At 33.7% G+C, this 15,483-nt stretch overlaps 1 long non-coding RNA gene across 1 annotated transcript; it reads left to right on the top strand.

The window, feature by feature from the left end:
• The first annotated feature begins 3,985 nt into the window (after positions 1-3,985).
• On the top strand, positions 3,986-14,975 carry LOC143059235 (uncharacterized). Its single transcript, XR_012973442.1, has 3 exons — positions 3,986-4,162; positions 4,766-4,934; positions 14,503-14,975. It is a non-coding gene; the product is annotated as an uncharacterized LOC143059235 (long non-coding RNA).
• The last annotated feature ends 508 nt before the right edge of the window (positions 14,976-15,483 follow it).

Here is a 15,483-nt window from a genome sequence, read left to right as displayed (position 1 = left end):
TCGGGTGCACATTCCTGTCAGATTTTACGGGTAATTTGTTATGTTATTTGAAAATTCTGCAGTAGTCTCTGTCTTGGAAAGATGTTCAGCAAATAGAATGACTCTAAACTACAAGAAAGAAAAAAAAATCAAAATTATTAAACAATGTGTCTGATGATCATGACAAATATAACTCGAACTTGATGAATTGCCTTCCTTAGAGTTAACCTTTACACTGAGTCCTGTTTTTAATTTCACCAAGACTGAGATTGAGAAGATTTTTATAGTTTAGAATAATTTTATATTTTTTACAGATATAATTAAAAGATCTGTAACATGTGCTTGTATTTATATATCGTCATTGACAGCGATAGTCAACATTTCTAAAGTTTAAACTTCATATAAAATATGATGCCTTTATATCACATTACAATAAAAATGATTCTTCAGAAATTGTTTACAACTGATAATGAAGAAATAATCAATATACTTACATAATATGGCCGCAACAAGTTGTAAACACGAGCGATGATGATCAAGCAAAGATCACTCTTACAAGAATAAATAAAATCTTCTGTACAGAAAAAAAGTACTACACAATCATATTTATTTTATTATTATGAACAAATACTTATTTTTTGTATTATATTTTATGTAATAAACTCAATAAAAAAAATTAAAAGTGTGGACGATACGTCTCACAATGTGTGGCCGATATGTCCCATGGACGATATGACGGTATGGCCGACACATCCTAGGGCCGTCATGGAAGTATGGCCGTCGCGTCTCGAAAGCGACAAATCGACCCACATTTTCACAAACTCGCCCCACTTTCTAAAAAACGCCCCACTCTTGTTTATCAACTCTCCCCACTAATGAAAAGGGTAAACTCCCATTGCAAATAGGTTTGATAACATGCCCCCTTATGTAAAGGGTTAAAATCCCGCTGAAATACGGTCTGTCAACTGGCCCCACTCATGATAGAGGGGGGATAGGAGGGGTCCTGATCCCGAAATCCGGGGCTTAAAAACACGAAATCCTGAAAAAAAAAAGAAATCCTGAGGTCCCAAAATTGAATAAAAGAATTCCCGAATCTCAAAAGGGTCAATCCTCAACATGCCCACGTTAGGCCGAAAAAAAAAAGATCCGTGTTTCCGGTAACCCGACTGACCCTGTTTTTTAGCCCCGACCCTAACTTTTTTATTGGATCATCCAAAAAAAATTTAAAAAATTATCAACCGACCCTGTTTTTGACACAGGCTTCTGATAGATGACATAATATTTTTTCTCTCTTGCTTCCTCTTGCATAGAAAGCCAGTAAAACATTTTATTAATGTCAAAAGGTATTCCAAATAGGTTAAAATCCAAGAAATGTGCACAGCAGGTGCTTCAAAAACATTGCAAATGGCACACTTCCGGTTTTTGAAACTAATTACGGATCCGGACTTGGAAAAAACATGATAATTTTCCGGATTTCATTTACGATGTCAAAAAAAATAAAAAAATAAATAAATAAAAAAATTCCGACCTACTGACCCTATTTTTCAAAATGATGTTACCGGAAACACATATCTTTTTTTTTTTAGGCCTTAATACCTTTGAAAACCTAAGTGAAGTGCTATAAAATCAAATTGCTGTTAAAAACTCTTGTTTTTGCAATAAAGTTATATATAAATGTTAATCACGCATCAATTGTATGATTATGATACAATTAACAGACCTGTTTCTTTTCAATTGTTATACAAATAACTAAGCTTACAAGTATAAAGTTATTCTCCAATAATGATACGAAAATGTATTTGCAATTATGTCAGTCAGGGGTACTACTTATTCAAGTGATTTTTATTTACTTGAAGAAGTAAAAAAAAATATACACATATAACATGTATAAGTAAATTTGTAGGATACTTATACAAGTGAATTTTATTTACTTGTATAGGTAAAAAAAAAATATTGGCTGAGTTATGTCCCTTAGACATTCAGATTTTTTTACTTGTAGAAGTAAAAAAGTCATCCTATCTTCTTTTATTGAATTCTTAGGATTTCTTTGCTCTAATAGAATTTTGAATTATCTGCTCTTTACAGATGTCTTTACTAATCATTTCAGTGCAATTTCATGGACAATGGAAATCCCATTTGTCTGTTATCTTCAGAACACTGCTCATTTACAAGCCCCCAAGGAGCAATTTTTGAAGGCCAGTTTCTTTGTTGAATTAATGAGATGAAACATTGAATTTAAATAAAAAAAATTGAGCAAACCTGGGAAAAATCATTAAAGGCATGATTTTACATCTCAAAACTTGAGGATTTTTGTGGGATTGTAAGAAAAATTTACTTATTCAAGTAAATTTTTGAGAAAATTAAGGGGGCTTATTCAAACATTATTTATTTACTTATATATGTATATTTTTTTTTACTTCTTCAAGTAAATAAAATAAACATGATAAACTTGTACAAGTAGTACCCCTGACTGTATGTTTTAAGAATGTAATAAAAATGTTTAATAAATTTAGTTTTTATTGTTTCTCTTCTGTGTAGATTACAAAAATCAAAATAAGTTTTCATTTAAGTGCAGCTAGTTGGTAGACCTGAAATTGTATATAAAAAAAATAACCACTGCCAATGTAATAACTAACTACCCCAGTTGACCTTGGTTTGTTCAGGTACTGTACATGCTAACCATTATGTTTTTCCCGTTATTTTTACCTTTTTGCGATTAAAACTACTACGGTCAATAGTCGATAATTAATCATTCCCGGTCGCCACCTTTTATTTTGTTAAACAGATTTTTATCATTGCTTTTGTGGATTTTAGAAAATAAACTGACTTCCAAAGAGGCAAACACACATTTTATGAAATGTCCAAGTCGAGCCGTCTGCACCTAAAAAATTAAGAACAACCAATGAATGGAATACATACAACAGATAACATGTTCAATAAAACATATTATTGTACATCACTTTGCAACCATTCTTGAGTAATTTTTTGGTAAAAGCACGTTTTTTGAATGATTACTGAAAAGTTTTCAAAATTACTGAAAATTTGATAGATTGTTACTGATTGTGTCAAAAGGGGGTTGACATCTATGCAGACATATTAAAAATGCACCAGAACATGCAGTCTATAAAATTGAGCAATGAGCACATTATAAATGGAAACATTTCATTGACATCACATTGTCAGTAACTTCTTTGCTGCTTTGCTCAATAGTCTTTATGAGTATCATTGTAGCTGAGGAATAAGTTGGGAAAGGGGGAGGGGGACTTCAGGTTCAACCAACATGACAAACATTAATTCAGGGGATTTCCAAATATAGTTAATTACAGATACCACATGTATAACATGTATAAGATTTGAAGTTATGTAGATTCATCATTATTCTTTGGATTCTGGATTTCATAGATTTCAAGGTTCTAAGAAATATTCACTTTCTGTAAATGGGCTTGTAGACAGATTTTGGCATATTACTGTACACAATCTAAAATATTTACAAACTTTTGCTAAATTCACAAATATTTGTATCCATGAAGATAAGGCCGTGCAAAATTAATTGTTGGTATCCCCTAACATGGGAAAAATTAAAAGACCCGGCAGGCAGGCTTTTTTTTTTTTTTTTTAACCATATGACCATGTGCAATCATCTGTGCATTGGAATTGAATGAACTTGTTCCCAAAGTTAACAACATCTCCTTCAACTTGGAATGGTTGCAACTCAAGGCTAACTTATTTCCAACTGCTTTTAAGGATTTCTTGTAGATTTTATATAATTTTAATTGACTGCATTAGTGTTAAACTGTATTGTATATTTTAGGGTACATGCAGTTAACATTTAAAAAAAAAAAAAAACCATTTTTTAATTTTTTTTCCAGAAAAATTAAATGACCCGGCGGTAAAAATATGACCCGGTCTCAGTCAGGGGAAACCATCAATTTTTGGTCCATGGCATAAATGAATCTAACATAATAAACATGATAAATGTTATTTGTATTTTACATTTACAGAAGTAATGCAGTTAACAGATGCATCAAGGGTCGAGTGTAGTGGGAAAGTCAAGTATTCTGGAATTGATATAGGAAATGTTATGTGGAAAAATGGAACTCTTATTATCCAGCTTCATAATGGGCGATGGAGCATGAATTTAGAGTATGATGTCAGTCCAGGCAATTCACATAAATGTATAGCTGTAAGTGGAAGGGTTTGAATCAGATTCAGTCCGGGTCATAAAGAAATAAGATGTAGTATGTGTGTCAATGAGACAACTCTTCATCAAGTATTTATGTCATGAATGTGTACAAATTATACAATCATAGGTCAAAGCACAGCCTTCAACACAGTCTTGGTTCACACTGAACATCTATCTATAAAGGGCCCCAAAATGACTAGGATAAAATAATTGATTGGGAAAACCAATAGTCTAAACCATTTAGAAAATAGAAAAATAAGAAATACTTACGAACCACATTAACTTATAACAACAACCAGTCCACTGAACAACAGCATGAACAGTCTTCTAACTGGAAATTTTAAGGGTGCATACAAACACAGCTGGTTTAATCCTATTAATAAGTTATTCACAACACTTGGTCAGTGAACCTTATCCAAATTTTATATTATCATGTAACCTACAATGACCTTTACAATTATTAATTTACATCTAACTATCTTCTTTCTTATTTTTTTATTTGAATGCCAATGGAAGGTTGTTGTCTCAAAAATTGCCTCCCATGTCCCCTCTCATTAGTTTTATTATACAATAACCATATATTTAATATTTCCATTCTTTCAGCTTTCTCCTGGTGTCATCAAGAAGTTGATTTGTAAGGCTCAGCTCGTTATTGAGCTGAAGACTGGTAGTTCTTCCATGAATTTTCTTTTGAAGCCACATACTCCTAAAGATGATCAGGATATGAAACGAGTCTATGAAAAATTACTAAACATTCAGAAATTAAGGGATGGTTAGTACATGCATTAATTTATTTACAGTAATGAATACAAGAATTGTCTGGATGAAAACTAATAGGACAGATACATGTACCAAAAAGACAAACATATTAAAACCACAAAAAAGACATTATAATAGTACAAGTAATCAAATTTCAATCTCCGCATTGTTACTATTTCTACAGAGTTTTGAATCAACCTAAAAGAGAGTACTAATAGTTTAAAATCAGTGCAAATTTATATACCTGTTTTATTTTCCAATACATAAAATAATTTCATTGTATTTAAATTAAAAGTTTAGTAACATGTAATGAAAAAAGACTACCTCTGACCTTCAGTAAACCTGGTTAAGTGCAGTTAACTCTCGTTGTCTGGAGTCGGTTGACTCGAAATTTGGGATCAGTCGAAGTTTCACTTGGTCCCCAACTTTGTTCCATATGAATGTATGTAATTCGACTCCTGATGAGTCGAAATTGGATGAGTCAGAATTTCAGTTGAGTCCAACTAAATTTACAGTCCCAAGGTTAACAAAAGCATTCAAAATTCATTTTTATCTCAAACTAATACACATATGTCAAAACATGACCTCTGGGATTTAAATGGATTGAAGAGTTAATCTGACAATACACATGTAATTAAATTTCCGGTCACTGACCACTGTAATGGGGCTGTTTACAGTGGCTCAAGTGCGGGCTACTTCACTGACAAAATTATAATTTCAAAAAGAAAAAAATATCTTTTTCAAATGTTTACAGGCACCAGAGAGACGTACATGTATTGTCGCAAAGTCACGGTTTCGATAAACACAGATGAAAAGTCAGCGTTTACCTTGGGCTAAATATAGTTCACATGAATTCAGGTCACTGATTGGGTTGTCTGTTTAAAGTCAGAATGCATTGTTCTTTTCAAAGATAACAAGAGAGATGTTCCGGTGGTCATTGAACGATAACAATAGAGACGTTCTGATGGTCATTAACTCGTTGGCTTTTTAAACGTGAAGATAATCAAATAGGATGACAATCTTATGTTATGGAATAATATCAGTCAAATTAAAGAAAATTTAGTAAATCATATTGTTCAGAATCTGAAAAACAGTATATTTTGAAGTTCTAAGCCCACCTGGTGTTCAGAGAATCAAGGTCAAAAAGGAAAGTAGAATATTGTCCACTCGACTTCAAATAAATAACATTTCAAAATGATTTATGTATCCGACTTATTGAACAGTTTACAAAAAAAAGAGAAAATCAAAAGATATATTAATTTTCTATCAATGCTTGAGAAATAATTGTTATACCCCCGCTTTAAAAAAACAGGGGGTATACTGTTTTACCTCTGTCTGTCCTTCCGTCAGTCCGTCCGTCCCATGAATATTTTTCGTGGCATTTTTCTCAGGAAGTACAATACAAGGATTTCTGAAATTTGGTTTCAGGGTTTATCTAAGTCAGCTATACCGTGTGATGCGTTTTCAGATTGATCACTTGACAACTTCCTGTTTATCGAACACTTGTATGATTTACACATGATAGCCAAGTTGAAAATTTTCGTCACATTTTTCTCAGGAACTACAATACAAGGATTTCTGAAATTTGGTTTCAGGATTTAAATAAGTCAGCTATACTGTGTGATGCATTTTCAGATTCATCACTCGACAACTTCCTGTTTATGGAACACTTGCATATTGTCGAGCCTGCAACTTTTGTTACAGAAAGCTCGACATAGGGATAGTGATCCGGCGGCGGCGGCGGCGGCGGCGGCGGTGTTAGCTAACTTCTTAAAAACTTTATATTTAAGAAGGTGGAAGACCTGGATGCTTCATACTTTGTATATAGATGCCTCATGTTACGAAGTTTCCGTCAGTCACATGTCCAATGTCCTTGACCTCATTTTCATGGTTCAGTGACCACTTGAAAAAAAAGTTCAAATTTTTTGTAATGTTGAATTCTCTCTTAATATAAGTAATAGGATAACTATATTTGATATGTGCGTACCTTGCAAGGTCCTCATGTCTGTCAGACATTTTTCACTTGACCTCGACCTCATTTCATGGATCAGTGAACAAGGTTAAGTTTTGGTGGTCAAGTCCATATCTCAGATACTATAAGCAATAGGGCTAGTATATTCGGTGTATGGAAGGACTGTAAGGTGTACATGTCCAACTGGCAGGTGTCATCTGACCTTGACCTCATTTTCATGGTTCAGTGGTTATAGTTAAATTTTTGTGTTTTGGTCTGTTTTTTTCGTACTATATGCAATAGGTCTACTATATTTGTTATATGGAATGATTGTAAGGTGTACATGTCTAGCGGGCAGATGTCATGGTACCTTGACCTCATTTTCATGGTTCAGTGGTTATAGTTAAATTTTTGTGTTTTGGTCTTTTTTTTCATACTATATGCAATAGGTCTACTATATTTGTTGTATGGAATGATTGTAAGGTGTACATGTCTAGCGGGCAGATGTCATGTGACCTTGACCTCATTTTCATGGTTCAGTGGTCAAAGTTAAGTTTTTGAGTTTTGGTCTTTTTATCTAATACTATATGCCATAGGTCAACTATATTTGGTGTATGGAAATATTTTATGATCTTTATGTCAGTAGCGCAGGTTTCTTTTGACCCTGACCTCATTTTCACGGTTCATTGCACAGTGTTAAGTTTTTGTGTTTTGGTCTATTTTTCTTAAACTATAAGTAACAGGTCAACTATATATGTTGTATAGAAGCATTGTTAGCTGTACATGTCTGCCTGGCATGGTTCATCTGACCTTGACCTCATTTTCATGGTTCATTGGTCTTTGTTTAGTTATCTTGGTTAATGTTAAGTTTATGAGACAGTTGTAATAAAGCTTTATACTTAGGACTATCTACATAATATCAATGATTAGTATAGAAGGCGAGACATTTCAGCGTGTGCACTCTTGTTTTTACACTATTAATATTATCCACTTGAGGCGGGGGTATCATCAGTGAGCAGTAGCTCGCAGTTTCACTTGTTTTATTTGAGCCTTCTACTTCAATTTCAGGGGAAAGCCCTGCTGTAATGATTTATGACATGCTATTTCCATGATGAGTGTTTACCTAAGATCATCTTTTATTGAATTTTTATTAATAATTTGTGATACATTGTTAATGTTCATGAAAAAGTATTTAAAATGTTTACAAAACAATTAATTTGTGATTTACACTAATGAGCTTGGGTGTGTCTAAAGTGAGAATTATGGCTTCCGTTGATGATCACCTAAAAACTACTTAAACAGTGTCTTTAATCTTGTTATATTTTCTTTTGAAAAGAAAGCGTGAGATAAAACAAAATGAGTCCTGCTGACTTCGAAATAATTTTTCCCCCTTAAACTTTAGATTATTGTCCTATAAAGGTATTCTTAACCTGACTGGAATAATTTAGATGAGAATTGTAAAGATTATAGGGTACTTGTCATTGGGTTCAAGGATCAAGGATCTAGGTCAATATGACTGCAGCTCAACAGCACAAATAAAAAAAGTAAACTGACAGCAACTCAACAACACAAATAACAAATAGGTAAATATTACAGCAACTCAACAACACAAATAACAAACAGGTAAATATTACAGCAACTCAACAACACAAATAACAAACAGGTAAATATTACAGCAACTCAACAACACAGATAACAAATAGGTAAATATTACAGCAACTCAACAACACAAATAACAAATAGGTAAATATTACAGCAACTCAACAACACAGATAACAAATAGGTAAATATTACAGCAACTCAACAACACAGATAACAAATAGGTAAATATTACAGCAACTCAACAACACAGATAACAAATAGGTAAATATTACAGCAACTCAACAACACAGATAACAAATAGGTAAATATTACAGCAACTCAACAACACAGATAACAAATAGGTAAATATTACAGCAACTCAACAACACAAATAACAAATAGGTAAATATTACAGCAACTCAACAACACAGATAACAAATAGGTAAATATTACAGTAACTCAACAACACAAATAACAAACAGGTAAATATTACAGCAACTCAACAACACAAATAACAAATAGGTAAATATTACAGCAACTCAACAACACAAATAACAAATAGGTAAATATTACAGCAACTCAACAACACAGATAACAAATAGGTAAATATTACAGCAACTCAACAACACAAATAACAAAATGACATCTAGCAGACAAGAAACTGCAATAGACGATATTTCAAGCCAATTGGTCAATGACAATACTACTATTATACAGAGCAAATTGACTAATTCAATTACAAATTCCAAGAAAAACAGCATTTTGGAAATACATTTCGTCCAAAATAAATGCTCTTGGTTTGCATTCTCGTTCAGATAAAGAAGTCAAAACAAAATGGCAAAACTTACAAACAAAAGCAAAAAAGGGGTATGCGGAAAGTATGAAATATAGAGCCCAAACTGGAGGTGGCCCTGCTCCCAAAGCCTCAAGTGACAAGTGAGACAGAGAATATTGTGGAAATGATGAAGGATTTTTCAACTTTTGTTGGTTTAAAATGAAGCGAGTCTTCCATGGTCACAATAAACCTTGAAGGTAAACCGTGTATGCCCTAAAGAGTATATGAAATCGTATTTGAATAAAACATAAATGCCTACCTTGATCATGTTTATGCATGATGATATCCTAGTCCAAATAATTATGACGCCTTGAAAGGCTGTTATAATTTTTTTCTTTGACGCCCTTACTTTGACGTTGAGGTAAGGCGTCAACGAAAAAAATTTTAAAAGCGTTTCAAGACGTCATAATTATTTGGTCTAGATGATATCCGTGCTCTGACAAGGTTGCATAATGTTCTAAGCAAACCCAAAGCTACTTTCAGATTTAACAAAATTGTGAAATCAAAGCTAAAAGTATCTAGGATATGATAAGGTTTAAGAAAACTCCCCTGAAACTCCTTGAAATTTATTCTTTTTGACAGTTTCCCACCACCTCCAATCATACAGATGAAGTTCGGCCTTCCTGTGTAATAAGCACACAGTACACACTATCACACGCCAGCACAGTGCGCGTCATGATGCAGCGGCCCCATAAAGGGGTTTCCAAAGAGACAATTACTCTTACATTACTAAAACACAGACCTTTTTATTGGGGGTTAGGGTTATAAATTTCCGAACTAAAATTTCTAGCAATCGAATAATCATGCATAATGCTAAGGAACAGACTACCAAAGTTCCAAGAAAGGAAAAAAAGGGGTATTCTGGGGTATGTTTTTTTTTTTTAACCTTTACAGTACCAGTAAATTATGAGGCCAAGCAAGTGATCAAAAACTATTAGTCTTATTCTAAATTATCCCTGTAGGCTTCAGAGTTATTTAACAGGTTTTTTTTAAATAAATAATTAGACTCCCGTTGAAAATGAAAAACGAATTCGTGTGACAAAGAAAAACATATATCCTCACCCCCAAAACACACACACTATAAGTCTTGTCTTTGACATTTTTTTTAACATTAGACCTATATATAAGCATGTAAGTACAGTACTTCCAACCCATGGATACACAGTACTTACATGATATAATTAATAACTTTGATCTCAGTAGGGCTGGTTTAATTCAGATTTATACTCTTACTAGGTGTGGGTTTTTCATGATTTTTTTTTAAGGTGAAGTGTGCGACCGACCAATTAATTTGCTTATGGGTTGGCTAGTTTAGGTTTTTGCTACCGAGTGTTTATCCCAACTATGGTTAAAAAAATATGGAAAAGCATGCAGGTACAAACAAAAACAATTGAGTCAAATTTTATCAAATGATTATAGAAATGTTAAGTTAGGGAAAAAATATTTGAATGATCGCGTTGAACAATCTTGGAAAAAAAAACGTAACTCCCTACCCCTTTAACAAGTAATTAAATGATCGGTCCCGGCCTTAAATTTTTACCCACAAAATATATGTACTCAGTGGCGGATCCAGAGGGGGAGATGTTCCGGGAATTGGAGCCGCCCCTTTTTTTGAGACGATCAATGCATTTGAATGGGGACATATGGTAGGACCCCCCCCCCCTTTTCTCCTGGGTGTGGACCCCCCTTTTAAAATGGTTGGATCCGCCCCTGGTACTATTGTTTTAAACCCTATGATAAACGAGTAGTTTTATACAATATAAAAAAAGAACAGATATGGGTCAACTCATTAAATGTAATATTACAAAAAGAAACTGAGCGCTAACCACATGAACTTTAATAGTGCAGGAGTATCCACTGACGTGAGCTAACGTGAGGGTACCCAAATTGCACATTTTTATGCCCCACCTACGATAGTAGAGGGGCATTATGTTTTCTGGTCTGTGGCTCCGTACGTTTGTCCATCCGTTCGTTCGTCCACAGGTTAAAGTTTTTGGTCAAGGTAGTTTTTGATGAAGATGAAGTCCAATCAACTTGAAACTTAGTACACTTGTTGCTTATGATATGATCTTTCTAATTTGAAAGCCAAATTAGACTTTTGACCCCAATTTCACGGTTTACTGAACATATAAAATGAAAGTGGAATTTTCAGATTAAAGTTTTTGGTCAAGGAGTTTTTAGTGAAGCTGAAGTCCAATCAACTTGAAACTTAGCACACTTGATGCTTATGATATGATATTTCTAATTTTTAAGTCCAATTAGACTTGACCCCAATTTCATGGTCCATGGAACATGGAAAATGATAGTGCCAGTGGGGCATCTGTGTACTTTGGACACATTCTTGTTTTCACCTATATTTATTTATGACCCAGACAAAAGTTCCCATTCAGTGTTTATTTTGTAGATGTATCATTGTTCACTATATGGTTCCACCAATTTAATAATTTTTAATCTATAATGAATCATAAAAAATGGGTCCAAAAGACCTCTAAACGGTCCATGATTCTGAAATAAGAAGTGCCCAAATTGCATCCATGCTTAAATTTGCAGCCTTAAATTCGAATAACGGATAATTTGTTTTATTTCTTCAAATAATTAGAACAATTGGACATTAATCTTTGCTTACAATTCATTTCTTAAGAAATGGAGACTTGTAACATATTTTATTTGCTAATTTTTATACACCCGTCTTTTAGACGGGACGTAGTATGGTATACCGTTGTCCGTCCGTCTGTCGTCCACACTTCAGACAATTACTCAAAAACACTTTCACCAATTTCCATGAAACTTAATTGAATTGTTTATATCTATTGACGTAAGCTCCCTTTTGTTTTTTTTTAATTTCAGATTTTAAGTTTTGGATTTATGGGCCTTTATTCATAAAAAAGGGGGGATTTTTCAACACTTCAGACAATATCTCTAAAAGGCTTTCACCAATGTCCATGAAACTTTGGTGAATTGTTTATCAGGTCAAGATCTATCTGCTCTGAAATTTTTAGACGAATCAGACAACCCGTTGTTGGGTTGCTGCCCCTGAATTTGTAATTTTAAGGAAATTTTGCTGTTTTTGGTTATTATCTTGAATATTATTATAGATAGAGATAAACTGTAAACAGCAATAATGTTCAGCAAAGTAAGATTTACAAATAAATCAACATGACCGAAATGGTCGGTTGACCCCTTTTGGAGTTATTGCCCTTTATAGTTAATTTTTAACCATTTTTCGTAAATCTTAGTTATCTTTTACAAAAATCTTCTCCTCTGAAACTACTGGACCAAATTAATCCAAACTTGGCAACAATCATTTTTAGGGTATCTCTTTTAAAAAAAGTGTGGCGTGACCCGCTCAACCAACCAAGATGGCCGCCGTGGCTATAAATAGAACATGGGAGTAAAATGCAGTTTTTTGCTTATAACTCAAAAACCAAAGCCTTTAGAGCTAATCTGCCAGGGGTATAATTGTTTATCAGGTCAAGATCTATCTGCCCTGAAATTTTCAGACGAATCGAACAACCCTTTGTTGGGTTGCTGCCCCTGAATTGGTAATTTTAAGGAAATTTTGCTGTTTTTGGTTATTATCTTGAATATTATTATAGATAGAGATAAACTGTAAACAGCAATAATGTTCAACAAAGTAGGTTTTACAAATAAGTCAACATGTCCGAAATGGTCAGTTGATTCCTTTAGGAGTTATGCCCTTTATAGTAAATTTTTAACCATTTTTCGTAAATCTTAGTTATCTTTTACAAAAATCTTCTCCTCTGAAACTACTGGGCCAAATTAATCCAAACTTGGCAACAATCATCTTTGGGGTATTTAGTTTAAAAAATGCGTCCGGTGACTCTGCCATCAAATCAAAATGGCTGCCACAGCAAAAAATAGAACATAAGAGGTAAAATGCAGTTTTTGGCTTATAAATAACTCAAAAACCAATGCATTTAGAGCAAATCGGACATGGGGTAGGATTGTTTATCTGATCAATAACTATCTTATACAATTTTTAGATGAATCTAACAACCCGTTGTTGGGTTGCTGCCCCTGAATGAGTAATCTTAAGGAAATTTTGCTGTTTTTGGTTATTATCTTGAATATTATTATAGATAAAGATAAACTGTAAACAGCAACATTAAATGTTCAGCAAAGTAAGATTTACAAATAAGTTAACATGACCGAAAAGGTCAATTGACCCCCTAAGGAGTTATTGTCCTTTATAGTCAATTTTTAACAATTTTTAAAAAATTTGTAAATTTTTATTAACATTTTCCACTGAAACTACTGGGCCAAGTTCATTAGGGAGCTACCATTTGATTTTTATGGGGGGGCTAGGATGAAAAATTTTGTCCTGCATTTTTTTTTAGTTGTAATCTCTGTCCTGCCTTTTTATTTTTCACTCTATTCGGTCCTGCCTTTTTTTTTATTAGTTATCCTGACTTTTTTTTACCTAAATTGTCATCCTGCCTTTTTTTTTTGCAAAGTGTCTCATCCTGCCTTTTTTTTTACTCAAAACTGCTGTCCTGCCTATTTTTTTCAAATTTCATCCTAGCCCCCCCATAAAAATCAAATGGTAGCTCCCTTATAGATAGAGATAATTGTAAGCAGCAAGAATGTTTAGTAAAGTAAGATTTACAACCACATCACCATCACCAAAACACAATTTTGTCATGAATCCATCTGCTTCCTTTGTTTAATATTCACATACACCAAGGTGAGCGACACAGGCTCTTTAGAGCCTCTAGTTATTTATTAATTGGGAGGGGGTGTGTTTGACAGGGCTCACACTATTTCTAGTTGGTCATATAAATTCATTTAAAGCATAAAAGACAAGTTAAAAGAGCAACGGGCGTATCATGCGCTAAAGTGCAGCCCTTTATTAAAAGATGACCTGTTGGTGGATGTTTCTATACATTTTACCCTTTGCAGTGTTATACTTCATCTGTTGAAGTATACTGTGAACGTTTTGTGCATATTTAAATATATTTACTTATGTTTAAAGAGGAGCATAATGTCAAATAAAAAAAAACATAGTTTTACATCTAAAAAATCATGTAAAATTTCCGCTGCTACATTTACTAAATAGGTGCAATTAGGGTACTCGGTGCAATTTGGGTCTAGTACTTATTAAATACCTGTAGTCGCACATTACCAAAGAATAAAAAAGATTCAGTAATTTCTCATGATTTCTCGAACTAATCTGTTTCCATCTTCGTTTTTCAGATATTTCTAATTCTGGCATTGAAGACTCAGCCCAATCTACTATAATAACAGAAGCTATTGTCCATAGAAATGACAACTCAGGGAATGAAAGCGTGTTATTCGTTCAAGAACAACCACCATCTGAATGTAGAACCGGGAATGAAAGCGTGTTGTCATTTCATCAGCCACTACCTGCATGCAGTACATCACACGCTCCTAAGAAAAGAAAAACGGAGACTGTTACACCACAAATGCTCATGCAAAAGCAGTACGATGTTTTGACTGTGCAAGAAGAGAAATTTGTGCTTGAAAAAACTAAAATTAAACTGGAAAATATTAAATTAGAGTTGGAAATTAGAAGACTTCAGCAGTGGGCAAATCAGAAAAAGGACGATTTCTCACCTTGCAAGCTTTAAATGATAATTAGTCAATGAAGGCAATCGTTTTGTTTGATTTATTTTTATATGTACAGAAGATCTTTTTATATACTAGTATTTCATCAACTTTTTAATTGTTAAACTAATAAATCTATGAGAAAAATCCCCTGGCTATATGATCTCTTATAATGCGTCCTTCGTCCGGTCCATGTTTAAGTCATCATTATTTACAATCACGTTGTCATACTCGTCCATTGGTTCTTTCATCTCAATGGCTAAGTTATGCAAGACTGCACATGCCATTATAATCCTACAAACTTTTTCTGGGTGCATTCTGTTTCCCTGATGTAGACAATTGAACCTCTTTTTCCACCAACCAAATGTCCATTCAATGCAGCATCTTGTCTTCATATGAGCTTTATTGAATTTCTCATGACATGGCTGTGTTGGTCTCAGATATGGTGTCATAAGAAAACTCCTACACGCATATCCACTGTCACCTAGGATCAACCATCTTGCACTGACAGCTGGGATTCTTCTAAATAGGTGCACACTTGCGAACATCTCATAATGTGACTGTCGTGTACGCTTCCTGGCCACAAGGCTACAACGTTTGTAAATTTAC

Source organism: Mytilus galloprovincialis, chromosome 14 (genome assembly GCF_965363235.1).
Source record: "Mytilus galloprovincialis chromosome 14, xbMytGall1.hap1.1, whole genome shotgun sequence".
In the NCBI taxonomy this organism is placed as follows: Eukaryota; Metazoa; Mollusca; class Bivalvia; order Mytilida; family Mytilidae; genus Mytilus; species Mytilus galloprovincialis.
The sequence above is the reverse complement of the archived record's forward strand: the minus strand, read 5'-3'. Positions and strand labels throughout refer to the sequence as shown.